Raw genomic sequence first — 15,861 nt, forward strand, 5'->3', positions numbered from 1 at the left:
TGTAACACAAAAGATCAATTCAGTTAAAAAAAAAAAGACTGGATTGGTTAAAATACACGTAAACCGTTCATTGTAGGTTATTGCAACTAGCGATGGCGCCCAGCAGTATTTCTAGCATGTGTATTTTTTGGGTGCACCATATTAGCTTGATTAGTCTTCGGATTAGCACATTTTAAGTAACAATATGTGTACCTCAATGTCGGATTTTTAGGTGGTGTAGACTAAAGGGTCTTGCTGAATAATTGTTCATGTGAAATTTTACAACTAGCTCGGAAAGAACTGCACATGGTCATTCGAAATGCTTAAGCGTGTATACGGGGAGCACTGCATATACAGAAGTCAATACTGCGTGTGGGTTAAACGCTTCAAATCAGGCAGAACGTAGACGGAAGAAGATCCCAGACCTGGACAATCTTCCACGTCAACAGGTGCTGATCATGTCGAGAGTGTTCGAGAATTCGTTTCAAGTCGTACCAAGCTGCATAAGCCCTGGAAGGCCGATGGCACTCAACTCAGTTCCATAGGTACAATAAAATGCGTTGAGGCAACTATCTGCGATTCCAATAAACTCATTTCACTCATAGAACAGAGGTTGACAACGATGCGTCACTAGTGAATGAGCCTATTTTGAAAGGACAGGGTTGACTGAACGTGTCACTTATTAATACAGATTGCTTCCTAAGACCACGTTTCCATCTTACATGAATCTTGTAGCTGTCATTAAAAAAAAAAAAAAAAAATCTTGAAACCCTGCCATATTTTACCGTGTACACATAGTCTTGAAAGGGTCATAAAACATTTTTTCCATCTTGCAAAGAGTTGAACAGTGTCCAACTTTCTGGGACTTCTCGCTTGCTACCTGCTATCGCCCTCCCGCTGACAAAGGAAAAACCAGTTTTGCCGCTTCCGAAACAACGGATTCTTTTGGACAGGGAGGGAGAGTGCGCCAAAATACACGTTTTTAGTGAGGAGGTTAATTGTTTGTCCACTAAAGCACAGTGCTGCAAGGGTAGTGATACCTTTCTTGTTTACAAGAAGTTGTAAAATCTAAACAGTAGATAGAAAGATCGGGTAGCAAGCTCTTTTTTATGACAGCTACAAGATTCATATAAGATGGAAACGTGGTCTAATAGAGGGTTCATTTGAAGCGAAGCAATTCCTATTCTCTTGAGCTTGAGTAATACATATGTTAGTTACTTGTATACATACGCGCCGACTTTGGGGGGCAGGACACTCTTGGCTCCCCAATATTTAAAGGTGGAGTCCTCGCCCCCCGATATAATCCAGTTGAGGAAAAATTAACAAAGAGGAGCAAGAATTTCTGTCATAAGCTTCGTCGTACCTTTAATTCAATATTAGAAACAGCCTTCTGATTTGATCGAAAATGTCATTTTCAAAGCTGTGTTTAATAGAGCTGAAGCTTCAACCAACACTCTGGCAGCACTGATATGACAAGTGAAGATCATGTGTTGCGCAAACTTACTGTCAAATTCCCTAATTTTAAACTTGAATTTGTTTTAATGTCTTTATGCAAATTTGACTTAGATCGTGAATTTCGCAGCGGAGCGGATACAGCGGACCGAGATCTGGAGGGAAGGGGGCTTTCATCAAGCAGTTGATAGAAAAGGGCTGAGTATGATATATTTATTCATTGTATGGGCTCCCCAATATTTTCTTCAAGTCGGCGCCTATGCTTGTATACTTATATGCAAATAAGAAGTGTGAAATTCTTGTTTGTGGAAACCTTACCAGCCTCAAGCAAAATCTAAAATCAAGTTGCACTTCTTTCTCTGATTATGTTTAATCAGCATGTACCCCTCTAAGAATCGAATCAGAGACAATACGTATCGGAAACATCATAGTCAAGTTGGTAGAAACGCATTTATGAACTCGCAGTAGAAACTGACGGATCTGACTTAAAGTTGACATTCAAAGAAGTGGTTGTAGGTGATGTGATTCGAACATGGCACCTGTAGGACATTCAGATTATGTTATAGACGGTGTTCAAAAATAAACAATATTACCTTAACGCGTAACCACTCAGAACAACATCTATTTAGGCAGATAGGTGATCATACAGAGCTGAAGTCTAGGGTATGGTGTTCCACGCTAGCTGTAGATCTTGGAGTTGTTGGGCTATAATTGTTGTCGAAGCCTGACCGGTAGTCGAGCGCCATCCCATCATACAACACATGTCATAATCCACATGAGTGGTAGTTCTGCGGGACGAGTATCCGCCCTTTCCCAGCACACTCCAAATCATTTAAGTTCACAATTTGCTTTCGATAGCGTTGCCCTGATATTGCAAACAGTCACACAACGTAGCTGTATATATAACTAAAATACATTTGTCGTGTTCTTCGACCACCTTCCATCTACTAGCAGCAACTATCAGCCTGTCCTCTACTTCGTAGGTGGCCGATGTGCTTGGATCTTCGTACTGAGATCTGCATAACTTCTACAAACACGCATTCTGTGATGTGAATTTCGTTCGAATCGGATGATGCATTAAGTATTTTAAATATGGTTCTACCTGTATATTATATACTCCAGAAGTTGTAAAGTTAGTAAGAAAGAGTTCCCGTATATTCATCCAGATGGTTGAATGAACACGTTTGATCTACAACTTTTGATTATACGATGTCCGAAGAGTTCGTGTGCAGTGGACAAGGTTTAAGTGATGGTCTAATAAAACAGACGTTGCACTTACGGCAAATGCTGGGCTCATCCACCAGAAACCTGAAGACATATCTAAACGCGTCATTGCAAGTTGTCGAACATATTTCTGATTGTGAAGTAATTTGTCGGATATGAAGTGGCGGATCGTCGGGGAAGTCACATCAGTGAAAATTATGATTATATCTCTACAAGCTAAGGGAAAAAATATCTAAAGCTAATTCTTGTACAAGAATTAGAAAATTAGAAAAAAAAATCTTCTCTTAGTTTGTAGTAGTAACGTTGTAATTTCATCGATGTTACTTTCCTCAAGATTCACCACTAGTGATGTGTTAGATTATTGTCATTATTAGCTTGTAACTTGTCTCTTCGTCTGATGGATTCAGAGCCGTAGACCTAGCAGCCCTGCGCAGAAGTTATCCAAGAAGTGTGGTGATGCACTGATATATCCATGTGTATCGTTGCACCGTGTTTACTATCCGTTACGAATGTAGCTAGGCATTCCAGAAGATATGCGAATAATCAGTTGTGGTGCGCGAGGCACTTTACTATACATAGTGCCATATCGTAACACTCTTATATTATTAGTGATTTATCAATGCACACGAACTTGCCATTATTATGAAAAGGAGGCATGTGGATTTTATTTCGTATTTTAAAAGCCATTTTCAGATTATCCAAGTAGAATTTCTAATACTCCTCGTATATTTTCTACGTGAGCGATATGTCCTACCTGCTTATTTCTTAGTTGCACACTTTAAATGCAAATATTTTAATTTAATGTAAGGCTAAACTAAATATTATACACTAAGTATTTCCATCTTTTAAAATTCATAAACAAACAAGAGCGTACTAAGTTAAATCGATAGGAAAAGTAAGTTTAAACGGATGACCGTTGTAAATGTGATTAGTTTTATTGTAGTACAGTGCGAAGAACATAATATTAAGAGAACCGGAGACCTGTACTTGGCACCAATTCCTGGACAAAGACCTCTTTCACTTTTATCAGAGCAAAGAGGAAACGCTAAGCAAGTGTACGGGGATAAAAACTCACTCATTCTAGTGCCTCTCCTGCATTAGTCCAGTATTCCGCCCTTGACAGGTCTGTGAGGCTCCCCGCAGCGTTGTGGATCCAGTGCGCCAGGGCCGTGCCGGGCGAAATCTTCCCTCCTTAGTTACGGCGATGAAACTCTGCTGTTGTTAAGGGGTTCATTTTAAAAATGTTCTTTCTCACTCCAACTCCGGATGTTTTTCCTTCGTCTGACAATGGGAGGTCCAAGTCATTTGTCACGGAGACAGGAGTACCAACTCTCCATCTCCCAAAAAGATGCTCCTTGAGCTCGCACTCAGGAGTACCAACGACAACGACATATGAGTTAGATGAAAATGAGAACAAAATGCCCACTGAGAGAGTATAATCGGTGCAGTCGAGGAAGAAATTTTTAGTGTGTCAGTGTACAGCTCCGAGAGAGAGAGAGCGAAAGGGAGAAATGGAACCGAGTCTAGTTCATGCACTAAGTTGATATTATTTCTTCTCTACCACTGGACGCGTTGTTCTACAGAGAAAGAACTCCGTCTAGATGCAAAACCATAAAAAAAGAAAGAAAGAAAGCTTTTCACCTCCTATTCAGTGACGTAGCGTCCATGAAGGCTGTGAAAGTGCCGCTTCCCTGAGTAAATATTATAAAGCATTAAATATAAATGATGCAATAGTGTTTTAATAATTACGCAGAATATTAAAAATAATCCATTAAATATTTTTTGTCTAAATTCTTACGGGGTTCCGGGTTCGATTCCTGGTGGGAGAACCTTGAAATTTGGAACGCATTACTGTCATTTGAATTTCACCTTAAAAACTGTAGACCCACCTCTCATATAGCTTCGGTTCTGAAAGCGAAAGCTAAACTGAAGCCAATCCATTCAGAATAATGCATAAAAAATAAACCCTGCTAAAATACAATATAGAGGATCACACAAATGGCACATTTATTTTTGTTTGTAGAAGTTTGAGCTTCGCCCGGTAGATGTCAACCGGTGGAGAACAGTGTGATGTGTAACTTCAGGTATTCTAAAATTATATACATTTGTTTTACGAATATGGATACCCGCCGTTAAAGTCACCACTACCCATTAAGATGTTAAGAGGCCCCATCACAGCGAAATTATAGTACCGCTAATTTTACAATAATTATGTGATATCTTCAAATAGATAAAAGATAATCGAAATATGGAACAAGAGCGCCCTAGACAATATTTATTTTACTTTAGATGGCGTTATCACGACTCACTTATCTGCTTTCGATTTTCAGCCATTTTGGAAACTGGCATTTATTTTCGCGTTTCTAAATGGCTGCAAACAGACAGCTACTAGGTGAGTCGTGATAACCGTATCTCATGCAAAATAATATTGTCTAGAACGATCTTGTTCCGCATTTGGATTATATTTTATCTATTTGAAGATATCATATAAGTACTGTAAAATTAGCGTCATTTTAATTTCGCAGTGATTAGGCATCTTAACAGGTTGGTTCCATTAACAAACGGCTGAGATAATCGTTCTAGCTAGCTATTGCAATAAATGGAATTCAGAAATTCACTTTTCGTTTAAGAGTTATCGTGTCGAATTATGGATGGACACAATACACCGTTACCCGTGAAGATGTTATAGGATTGACTTCATTAACGAACTCATCTAAGGTAATTGATTTAGCTATCAACAGCAAATAAATAAATAAATAAGCTTTCATTTATGAGTTATCGTATGGAATAATGGACGGACATTAATTTACCGTTAACTATGAAGATGTTAATGGATTTACTTTAATAACGAACTCAGCTGCGGTAATTGCTCTAGCTATCAATAACAAAATAAATAAATAAATAAAAGTACGCTTTCAGTTATGAGTTATCATATGGAGTAATGGATAGCCGTAATTCACCGTTACCCGTGAGAATGTTAACGGATTTACTTCCTTAACGAACTTACTGAGGTAACTGCTTTATCTATCAATTCCAAAATAAATAAATAAATAAAATTAAATAAAGTAAAAAAATAAATAAAACATCGCTTTAGTTTGAAAGCTATCGTGATGAGTAAGGCCCGAATTTGTATGCGAAAACATATTTCTTTTCGAACACGTACATGCCCAAAACAAAGTGTATTATCCAAATTAAGAGTCTGCAAGTGTAAATTACAAATTTTATTTCACATAAAAGTACATATTTTTTGAAAAAAAAATATGTAAAATATTTTGGACATTTTTGTAATAAATACATATTTCTTATAATTTTCTGTTATTTTACTCTAAATTTCACAACAAATTGTTCTTTTCTTTCTCTCGAAAGAAATCAACATCGGAAAAGGAATAGGCTAGCTAATGACATGCTGACATACCCCTGTATATGATAAACAATCACAAACTTCGAGATTTCCTTACCAAATATACGAACTTAAGTCCTCCAGATGAGTCAACTCTTTCGAAAAAACTATCTACCCAAGTGCTATAAAGAAACATTAACACACATTAGGTCCGTGTGTAAAAACGGAAAACTTTTGGTGAGCAATGACGCAACTAGTGATTCTGTTAGTGTTAGAAAAGTGGGAAATGTTATAGTAGGTGCACGGGTACTCAAGGGCGTCGATCCTGGAGGGGGCGAGGGTGCCCGGGCCTCCCCAAAGCTCATGTTGACCCCCTTATTGTATTTAAAAATATACAATATTAGGCATAATTTGAATGCAATTTGTCTTGAAATCCTCATGTGTGCCTTCTCCATCTCAATGCCCTTCCCCCCCCCAAATTTACATAAAAATCGGCGCCTTTGCCGGTACTGAAAAGTAACGAAACAATTTCCACAACATTTCTTGCTAGACTAAAGAACTTTCAGTCACGAATCATGTGACAATTGCCAGGCTGTTCAATGAATCTTTGCACATTTTTGTAGCCGAATGGTGTGAAATATGACAATATTTTCCTTTTCCTGACTGATGGTGCTCTTTATATTAGGAAAGCTGCTGAAGGTCTTTCATGTGACGTGTGTCATACTATTGTGTGTGAAAAATCCGAACCCTTTATCCTAAAGTAGACAAGTTAGTCAAAGAAAAAAAAAAAAAAAACTTTCCGTAAAATCGTCAACTAGAATTCAACTTTTCAAAGAAGGAAATCCCGGTTAACACCCGTAATCACACGGTGGGGTACCTGGTTTAATGCAGTAATATATTATACGGAGAATTTTGAATCATTTGTATCTGTAGTAACTAAACGAAACCTATACGATGCTTCATCCATTGAAATTGTTCAAAATTTAGTACATGACAATGGCTTGAAATGTGACATGGCTTTCATATATGCCATTTTCGGTTTCTTGACTCACTCTATAAAGAAACTAGAAGTTACAGAAGATTTATTGTGTACTTCGGTTAAAGAAGTACAATGTGTTGAAAGAAAGCTGAATGTTTTTTGTGCTTCGAAAGCTGAAGTAGTAAGATTTTTTTTAAAGGATTTGTTTGAGACAAAACATTGTTGTCTATAAAATCCTATGTAAAATATCTAATGTATTGGAAGGCCAAAACACAACTGAAGTTGATGGTGTGAATATTCGTGATGTGCCCCTTTTGAAACGCGAGATTAACATCGCGTGATGTAGAACGTTTCTTTTCTCAATATAAGGTATTATTCCGTGTCAATAGACATGGCTTTACGATGGGCAATTTGGAGAAGACGTTAGGTATTCATTGCAATGCCCATGCAATTTCGACATCTGATGAATAGGAGCCATTGGTGAGCACCAGTATTTATTTTTCTTATATTGGGTGTTTTTCCATACTTTTCCTTCTTATTTTTTGTTATTTTTTAATTTTTAGCAAATATTTTTTTTTCATTTTTAGCACACAAAAAATAAATATTTGAAAGTTTTTTAGCATATAAAAATCCGGACCCTGGTGATGAGTAACATACATCTTAGGATCACTTGAGTTGTGCGAATAACAATAAACAAATATAAAGACCTGGCAAACGAAAAGAAAAAGATAGGAAAATGTCATTAAAGCTACAATAAGACTAATCATTGTCTCAGCTACAGCTTTTTTGGCCCTGAAAGTACTGTGATGCAATTAAAACAGATGAACACAAATTGAAACATCTTTGAACAAATCTACAAAATATAATAACTCTGGGCACCTGTGATATTGTCATCACAGAGCTATTCGAAGAAGGACTTTATCTTCCGCTAATCGTAACTTACTAGAGGCCATTATCTGTATAATAAGTTAACACCGGTTTAAAAGCGAGATATAATAATAATAATAATAATAATAATAATAATAATAATAATAATAATAATAATAATAATAATAATATTAATAATAATAATAATAATAATAATAATAATAATAATAGTCCGCGGCCAAATTTAAATTATTTGTAGGCCTTATTTGATCCAGGGATTATAGATGGAAAAATCCCTGTTCTAAATCTTTCTCTCTAAGATAAAATTGCAGTCAAAACAGGCCCATATCCATATACTACAAACTAAAATAGAAAAAATCGTTTTGGGATTTTATGTTGTGTATAATTTTATTACAATTGTTATATCAATTGTCATTGGCATCCTCAAGGATATGTTAATACATTAAAACCTTTGACAACCTGATCTATGGGCTAGTAATTTTATTGTAATATAAATCCCTGAAGACTGCATTAAAACGGAACATTTTAAGCATTTAAAAACCCCTCTAAAAAGCCTTAAGGGTCTTCATCCCGGCGAAATTAAAATACCGCTAATTTTACAGTAATTATGTGATATCTTCAAATAGATAAAAGATAATCGAAATGTGGAACAAGAGCGCCCTAGACAATATCATTTTACATGAGATACCGTTATCACGACTCACTTATCTCCTTTCGATTTCGAGCTATTTTGAAAATCGGCATTTATTTTCGCGTTTCTAAACAGCTGAAAACGGAAAGCCGCTAAGTGACTTGTGATAACGGTACCTCACGCAAAATAATATTGTCTAGGGCGCTCTTGTTCCATATTTCAATTATCTTTTATCTATTTGAAGATATCACATAGTTACTATAAAATTAGCGGTATTTTAATTTCGCCGGGATGAAGACTCTTAAGAATTTAAGTTTTAAAATTCAAAGAATGTTCTCATTGATATGTAGTTAGATTTTAGAAAAGTGATATGAAAATAAGCTTAGCATTGAGAAAGAAACAACTAATGCATTTTATAAGATACTTCCATGATTATAAGGAACAATAAAAAAATCTGTTAAAGAAAGGTTCTATGTGCCGAACATGTCGTCACGCTGGAATTGTGTGGGTCATATGTTAACTCAGTGGTGTACACAGAAGTTCGTCAAGGGAGAGTGTTCAAGCTCACAAGTTCATATAATTTCAGGTACCTCTATACATATTTTGATTTGGTAAATGTTTATATTTGTGTAATATCTTGCTTAAGGGGAAGTTAAAACCTCCCTTATATACGCCACTGTGTAAACCTTTCTATTAACCAATCTTGTTGTTATTTCTTCCCATGGTTTCCATGTATCCGGATCCAGAACAAAGGAACAAAATCATCAAAATCTTGCCCTTTCCTTCTGATGATGTGTTAACATGTAAACATTAGACTAAGCGAAACACTTATAGCGAACAATGTAAGTACAATAATACAATTGCACACGACGTAAATTTACAAATAGTTTGGTGAGCATAAGCAGAAATGTGAATTTGCTTTATACGTAAATTTATTATTTACGATACCCTGCAATCGTTTCGCTAGTTTGCTACCGTATCCGATTAACATCCTAAAATCGTGAACTCAGGAATCTGATGTAGACACGTTGAAGGGAAACAGTGGCAAACTCTGTTTAAAGATTGATCAGAGCAGAATCCATTATTAGGTTAGTCTCCCCAACCAAAAATCGTTCTCTTGAGACACTTCTTGGTTTTGTATTCTCACTGTTGTATTTGCTGTTACATGCAGTGTCGACGGGGCGAGGAGTCACGGCAAGTGATCCATTGGTTTCGCTTTCTTCCTCGACCGTTTCATCTCAGAAGCTTCTTCTCTTCCCCATCCCACGTCCTTTTCTTCTTTATTTTTTTCTATCGTTTTCTTCCTTCTTCCCTTCGATCTCTTTTGACTAAACCTTTATAAGGAGTCTTCCTTCTAATTTCTTGCCTGGCATGCGTTAAATTCCGATCGGACGAAAAGTCAAGAGAATCCTATATTCTCTCCAGGAAGGTTTGTGAGAGGCCCTGCAACATGATTCAAGAAGTTGACGCATTACAGCGACGAATCACTTCTCCATTCTTTTGTTCTCTTCTCTTCTTTCCTTTCTATTACTTCATGGAAATTCGAAATCTTAAAGGTTTCTTCTCTATTTATCTACCGTCGTCTTATTTATTCTGTATATATATATATAAAAATAACCACAGCTTTTACGATCTGGAGTATTTGTATATACAATAATATTAAAGAAATGATTTAACACTCAAGAGTAGCAAAATTTATTCTTTAGCCTCCAGAACAGCGTTTCTCAAACTTTTTTCAAATAAGAGCCACTTTTATTACAATGTTATAGGGACTATACTATAAGTTACTTATCCACTCCGAAAACAAATTTATAACTTCTTTTAATTGTTTTGAGCTTATACAACTTAAGTAATATGGTTATATTTTAAAATAGAACTAATTAATTTTCCGTAATTTTATGTTGGTATTAATAGAAAAAATGCATAATGAAGTTAGACATTGATAATTCGAATTTTTTAAAACGAATTTTTTACACTCCCTTGAACTTTCGTAACACTCAATGTTAAAATAACATTTACAAGTCGAATATGTAAAAATTACAACCCCCATAAGTCGAATTTTAAAGGTTCCATAATCACATTGTAAAACTTCGGTAACTCGAACTTTCGTATCTCCGAACCTCAATAAGTCGAATTTCTCTTGATGTGACCTCGATAACTTGAACCTATAGCTCTATGCATTTTTGTAATTGTCATTGTTGCTAATGTGTACTGTAATTTTGTATTACTCATGTGTAGTCATCTTATTTAATTTAAGGAACTTTCACAAGTGCGAGTTATAGAGGTTGAATCAATAAAATTTTCAGTTATAGAGGTTATGTAGTCACATTTTATGAGGAACGCGGAACCTCTATATCTCGAATTCTTGTTGTGGCTACCTTCATTACTCGAAAATCTCGATAGCTCGAATTTTTATCTATTTCCTTTCGCTTCAAGTTATCGAGGTCGCAATATATATACAGGATTCCCACATTCTGGAAAATCAGGGAAAGTTAGGGAATGTCAGGGAAATGAAAACATGCCAGGGAAAGTCAGGGAAATCATGCATTTTGTCTAAAATGTCATGGAAAGTCAGGGCAAGTGTAACTTTTTTTTTTTTCAATCTGAAATTGTTTTCTCTCTGTCAGTCTTACATATTGACATATGAAGAGGACAACAATGATACAGCATTCTCAATGATGACATTGATGCAGCGTTGCTATTTCGTGCGGTGGCAGTGTGTATATTTGTGTGTGAGACAGAGAGGGGTTATCATGTAAAAGCAGAAATCGAAGTATGACTTACTTGTCATCTTCGTGGACATTGGTTTTAAGACAGAAGAACTACTGAAAGAACTGAAAGCATCAGATAAAGATAAACTAGCTTTCACACTTGACTGTCGAAACAGTTTGCTGGGCATAATCAAGAAGATTGTGAAAGGAAACACTCTGAGGTACAAATTGGTACGTGCTCTGTCAGCTTTGGACCCCAGGTTACAAAAGAAAAATCCAGAACTTTGCTCAGACTAGGATGAAACGCATCCTACAAACTCTGCATGATCATAATAGAAAATCTGATTCTGTAGCTGAGAAAACAAAGTGTCAATTTATGTCTTTCTGTACTGAAATTCACGGGTCTCATGACTTCAGAGAATACGAAGGGAAGGTGAGCAGCATCAGGTTAGATGATTTCTTTGCAAAGGTAATGTTCAAGAAACAAGAATATTCTGATTTATGTTGTGCTGTGAAAATGTTTAATTTCATCCCACGGCAATGTCTCAGTGGAGGGCGGGTTCTCAGACAGTAAGACACTTATTGTAGAAAACCAAATCGAAAATTCTGTGGTAGAGCAGAGACAAGTGTATGATGCAATTATGTTCTATGGAGATGTAGAGTCTGTTCCTGTTGATCGAAGAATGCTTCTCCCAGTTCGTTCAGCTCGGAGACGCTATGATGAATACCTTAAACAGAAACAAATCAAAAGTTCAGAAGAAAGTGAAAAAAAGAAAACTAAATACTCAAGTTAAGAAATTGGAAGCAAAGAAACAAATGGAATCATGTTACAACAAGAACAAGATGCTCTCGTAGAACAAATTCAAGAACTCAAAGCAGAACAAAATTATGTTCAAAAATGTAAATGTGAGGATTAACATGTATCAGAGTTGGCAATATTAGGACTCAATGGGCCACGGTGGCTTAGTGGTAGAGCGTTTACCTTTGGTGCATGGAGTCCTTGGTTCGATCCCAGCTCGTACAGTGTAAACTTTCTGGTGGACAAACAACATGTGCGTGGGTTTTCTCGGGTTCTCCCGTTTCCTCCCGTTTCTTCATTCTACCGTTTCATTCATTTTTCATCATCACCGTCTATTTAAGCCTGGACGGCATCATCGTGGAACGTAAAACTTAAAGATTTCATTTCATTTTATTTTAGGATTGATAATATTAGGTCTCACGGAGAGTTGGCAATATATTCTTGACTGCATGTTATATTGCTTTTTATTGTTTTTTCAAGCAAAAAAAAAAAAAAAAGAAAAAGAAAGAAAGAAAAAAGCATTGTCTAATTTGGAATGTTATGGTATGTGATACTGTATCATATACATATATTATTATATACTTACGTGATAAATTTTGTGTAAATAACGATTACTCATGTTGAATATAATAAATATGTAAATGGTAATTAAAGGAGTGTATAGAACTCCTATGGGAATGGAGGAGGCCGTTAGAAAAGTATATGATATAACTTACCCTATATCTTCCCATTTATATTCAAGAATTTGTGTCAGGGATAGTCAGGGAAATCGATCTTTACTTTTTTGTGGGAACCGGGATATATTAAAGGAAAAAATTATATTTATCGAGATATAATTAAAAGGCTCACTCTGTGAGATATTTCTGCACAAACCCAACTTCCATTTTCCCTTGATTCCTTTCGTGTTGCAGGGCGTATTACGCCTTTTTAGGTGAAAGTAAGTTTTGTAAACTTAACATTTAAAATAATATTGAATAAAAGGAAACAAACCTTCTTCCTCGTCTCAAAGTATATAGTAAGTAATTGAATTGTTTGAGGTATAGCAAGCGTCAAATAACGTGAACTTGGTAACAACTATTTACCAATGAGGTCTTCAACGGAAACCTTTTGAAGTACACTCATAGGCCTTTGTTTGCCTTAGTATAGTAATAGTAAGTTACATCACAAGCACACTTAACTTTTGAACTATACGTACACTTGAACTGGATTCGAACATGGCTACAAGAGGAAGAATGTTTTTTTTTTTTTTTAAGAACAAAAAAATACCGGAACAGTTTGAATTGGAATTTTGGTAAAAGATAACCAATTAAGTTGAAAGCGAAATTCCGCAAAATTGCTCTTAAAACAGTGGAAATGGAGTGTTACATTTCCGATTGCCATTGTCCGTTTCTAGAACTCCTGTGATTTGGAGAAAACGAAACAGTGAACAGGATGGAATTCGCTATTTAATAGTAACTTACATTACGCTTCAAAGGAACTTAGCGGAATAAATTTTAAAGTCGAGGCATTTTCACTATCCCCCTCCACCACCTTCGAATTCGCAATTGGCGGTGCTCTTTCGCCCGTCGTCCTCAATGTGTTCTTCGTTCAACTATGTGAAACGTTTCCGCTGTTACTGTGGCTCCCCAAGATACTTTACTTTTCCCCCAATTCCAGAAATTCTTTGACATCTTTTCAGCGGTGCCGAGGAATTACCCGATTGCTCCAGGCAAAGATGCAGCAGCAGAGGCGCACACATCTCTCTCCTTCCTTCGTTGACTCCGGGTTTTCTGGGGGACCAATTCCAGAATCCAGCAAGTTTTGGAAACTCTGCCGTGGTGGGTTAGCCACAGCCTTCTGGACCTCGTAGCGATGTGTATGTATCCATCCTCTTCTTAAGAGCGTCTCTCTCTCTCTCCCTCAGTGATGCTGTAAGATCACTCACTCAGTCTCTCTCTCTTTTGCTTTTGGCGGCGGAGACTTTCCACTTCGACGTGGGAAGTTCAGTTTCCGCTTGTGGCCTTCTGATGACTCAAGCATTTAGTAGACTGAATCTGCCATCATCTAGGCTTCTCAAGACCAAAACCTCTTGGCTATTACTGGTTCTCGCCGGATCTTCAAGTTTTGTTCTCGCCTTCCCTCTCTTTCCTTACTTCCTCCTACTTTACTTACTCGCTCACTCACTATCTTCGCATCCGCTTATCCCTTCTTTCTTTTCTGGACTCAGTCTGCTTACAACAACCGCCTCTAGCACTTATCACAATCGCAGCTGCTGTTGGTGTTCCATTCTTGAACATGATGGTCCTCATAATGGATTTCTGTTCTGGCTAATGAGAGAACTTGAAATAACATTCTCTTCCTTATTTTTTTTCGTACTTAGTTACTCACTTACTCAAAAGCACTGAAGATATTGTTCCTCCTACAAATAGAGAGAAAACTAACACTTTTTACCATCAAGTTATCGACATATTCTTTGAAGTGAGAAGTTTGAATAATTAGGAATAAAATTTATTATCTTTCGTTTCATAAGTTTAGTATAGCATTGAAATAGATCCATATTATAATCTACTTAAATTCCAAAATGCCAAGAACAAAAATATAAGCTATATTTTGTGTCTTTACAAGGAGTATGTATATCACTTGTTGTGAGTATGTTTATTACGGTGAGGGTAAGACAAACAATAACAGGATACAATTTGCTATGTTTTTTACATTAATGCATAAATATGTAGTCTGATATACAAGTAGATAAATAGATTACAGTACATTAAAAAAACCAGTCTATTCCAGCAGAATAAAATGATATCAATTGTTATTACTTTCATTTGAAGGCCATAAAAATTTGATTTTCTCAAAAACTACGCGTGGTAATTTGTCCTCAAGCATGTTTATTTTATTCTGTTTGATGTGATCTATCAACTGATGACGCCTAATCTAGGGACAATATTATAGTTTCAAAAAAAAGTTTTAAGTTAATTTTAGGCTATATCTCACTGTATAAATCATAATTTAGACTATATATCACTAATCATAATCATAATTTTAGGGTATATTCACTAACTATAATCATAATTCTGGGTTATGTCTCACTAAACATAATCATAATTTTGGGCTAAACCTCACTAAACAAAATCATAATTTTGGACTATATCTCACAAACCATAATCATAAATTTGAACTGTATCTCACTAATCATAATCATAAATTTCGGCTGTCTTACTAACCATAAACCATAAGTTTGGGCTATATCTCACTAACTATAATCATAATTTTGGACTATATCTTACTAATCATAAATCATAATTTTGGGCTATATCTCGGTAAACATAATCATAATTTTGAACCATATCTCACTAATCATAAATCATAATTTTGAGATATATCTTAGCAAACATAAACATAATTTTGGGCTATATGTCACTAATCATAATCATAATTTCAGGCTATATTTCACCAACAATCACAATTTTGGGCTATATCTCACTAATCATAATCATAACTTTGGGCTATATCTCACTAACCGTTATCACAATTTTGGAAAATATCTCCTAACCATAAATCATAATTTTGGACTATGTCTCATTAATCGTAATCATAATATTGGGCTTTATATCATTAACCATAATCATAATTTTGGGCTATACCTTACTAACTACAATCATAATTTCACTTTAATAGATGGCGTGGTAATCGTGTAGCATCAGTTTTTAAGTTTCCAAAAAATAGTTTTTGTCGATTTTATTTAAAGTTACGCACGAGTACAAAGCGATATGGGTGACTTTAAATCCTCATGCGTAATTTTCGAGAAATACTATTTTTTGTAAACCTGAAAACTGGTGCTGTACGACCAGTGTTTCTTCCAGACATGTTTTTGGGGAC

The 15,861-nt window shown here is 35.8% G+C and overlaps 1 protein-coding gene across 5 annotated transcripts in view; it reads left to right on the forward strand.

Annotated features, from left to right (window-relative positions):
- The window catches only part of zfh1 (Zn finger homeodomain 1), a 746,119-nt gene that overhangs the window by 449,871 nt on the left and 280,387 nt on the right, over positions 1-15,861 (forward strand). The window lies entirely within an intron of this gene.

The sequence above is a fragment of the Thermobia domestica genome, chromosome 2 (genome assembly GCF_964235325.1).
Source record: "Thermobia domestica chromosome 2, izTheDome1.hap1.1, whole genome shotgun sequence".
NCBI classification, from domain to species: domain Eukaryota; kingdom Metazoa; phylum Arthropoda; class Insecta; order Zygentoma; family Lepismatidae; genus Thermobia; species Thermobia domestica.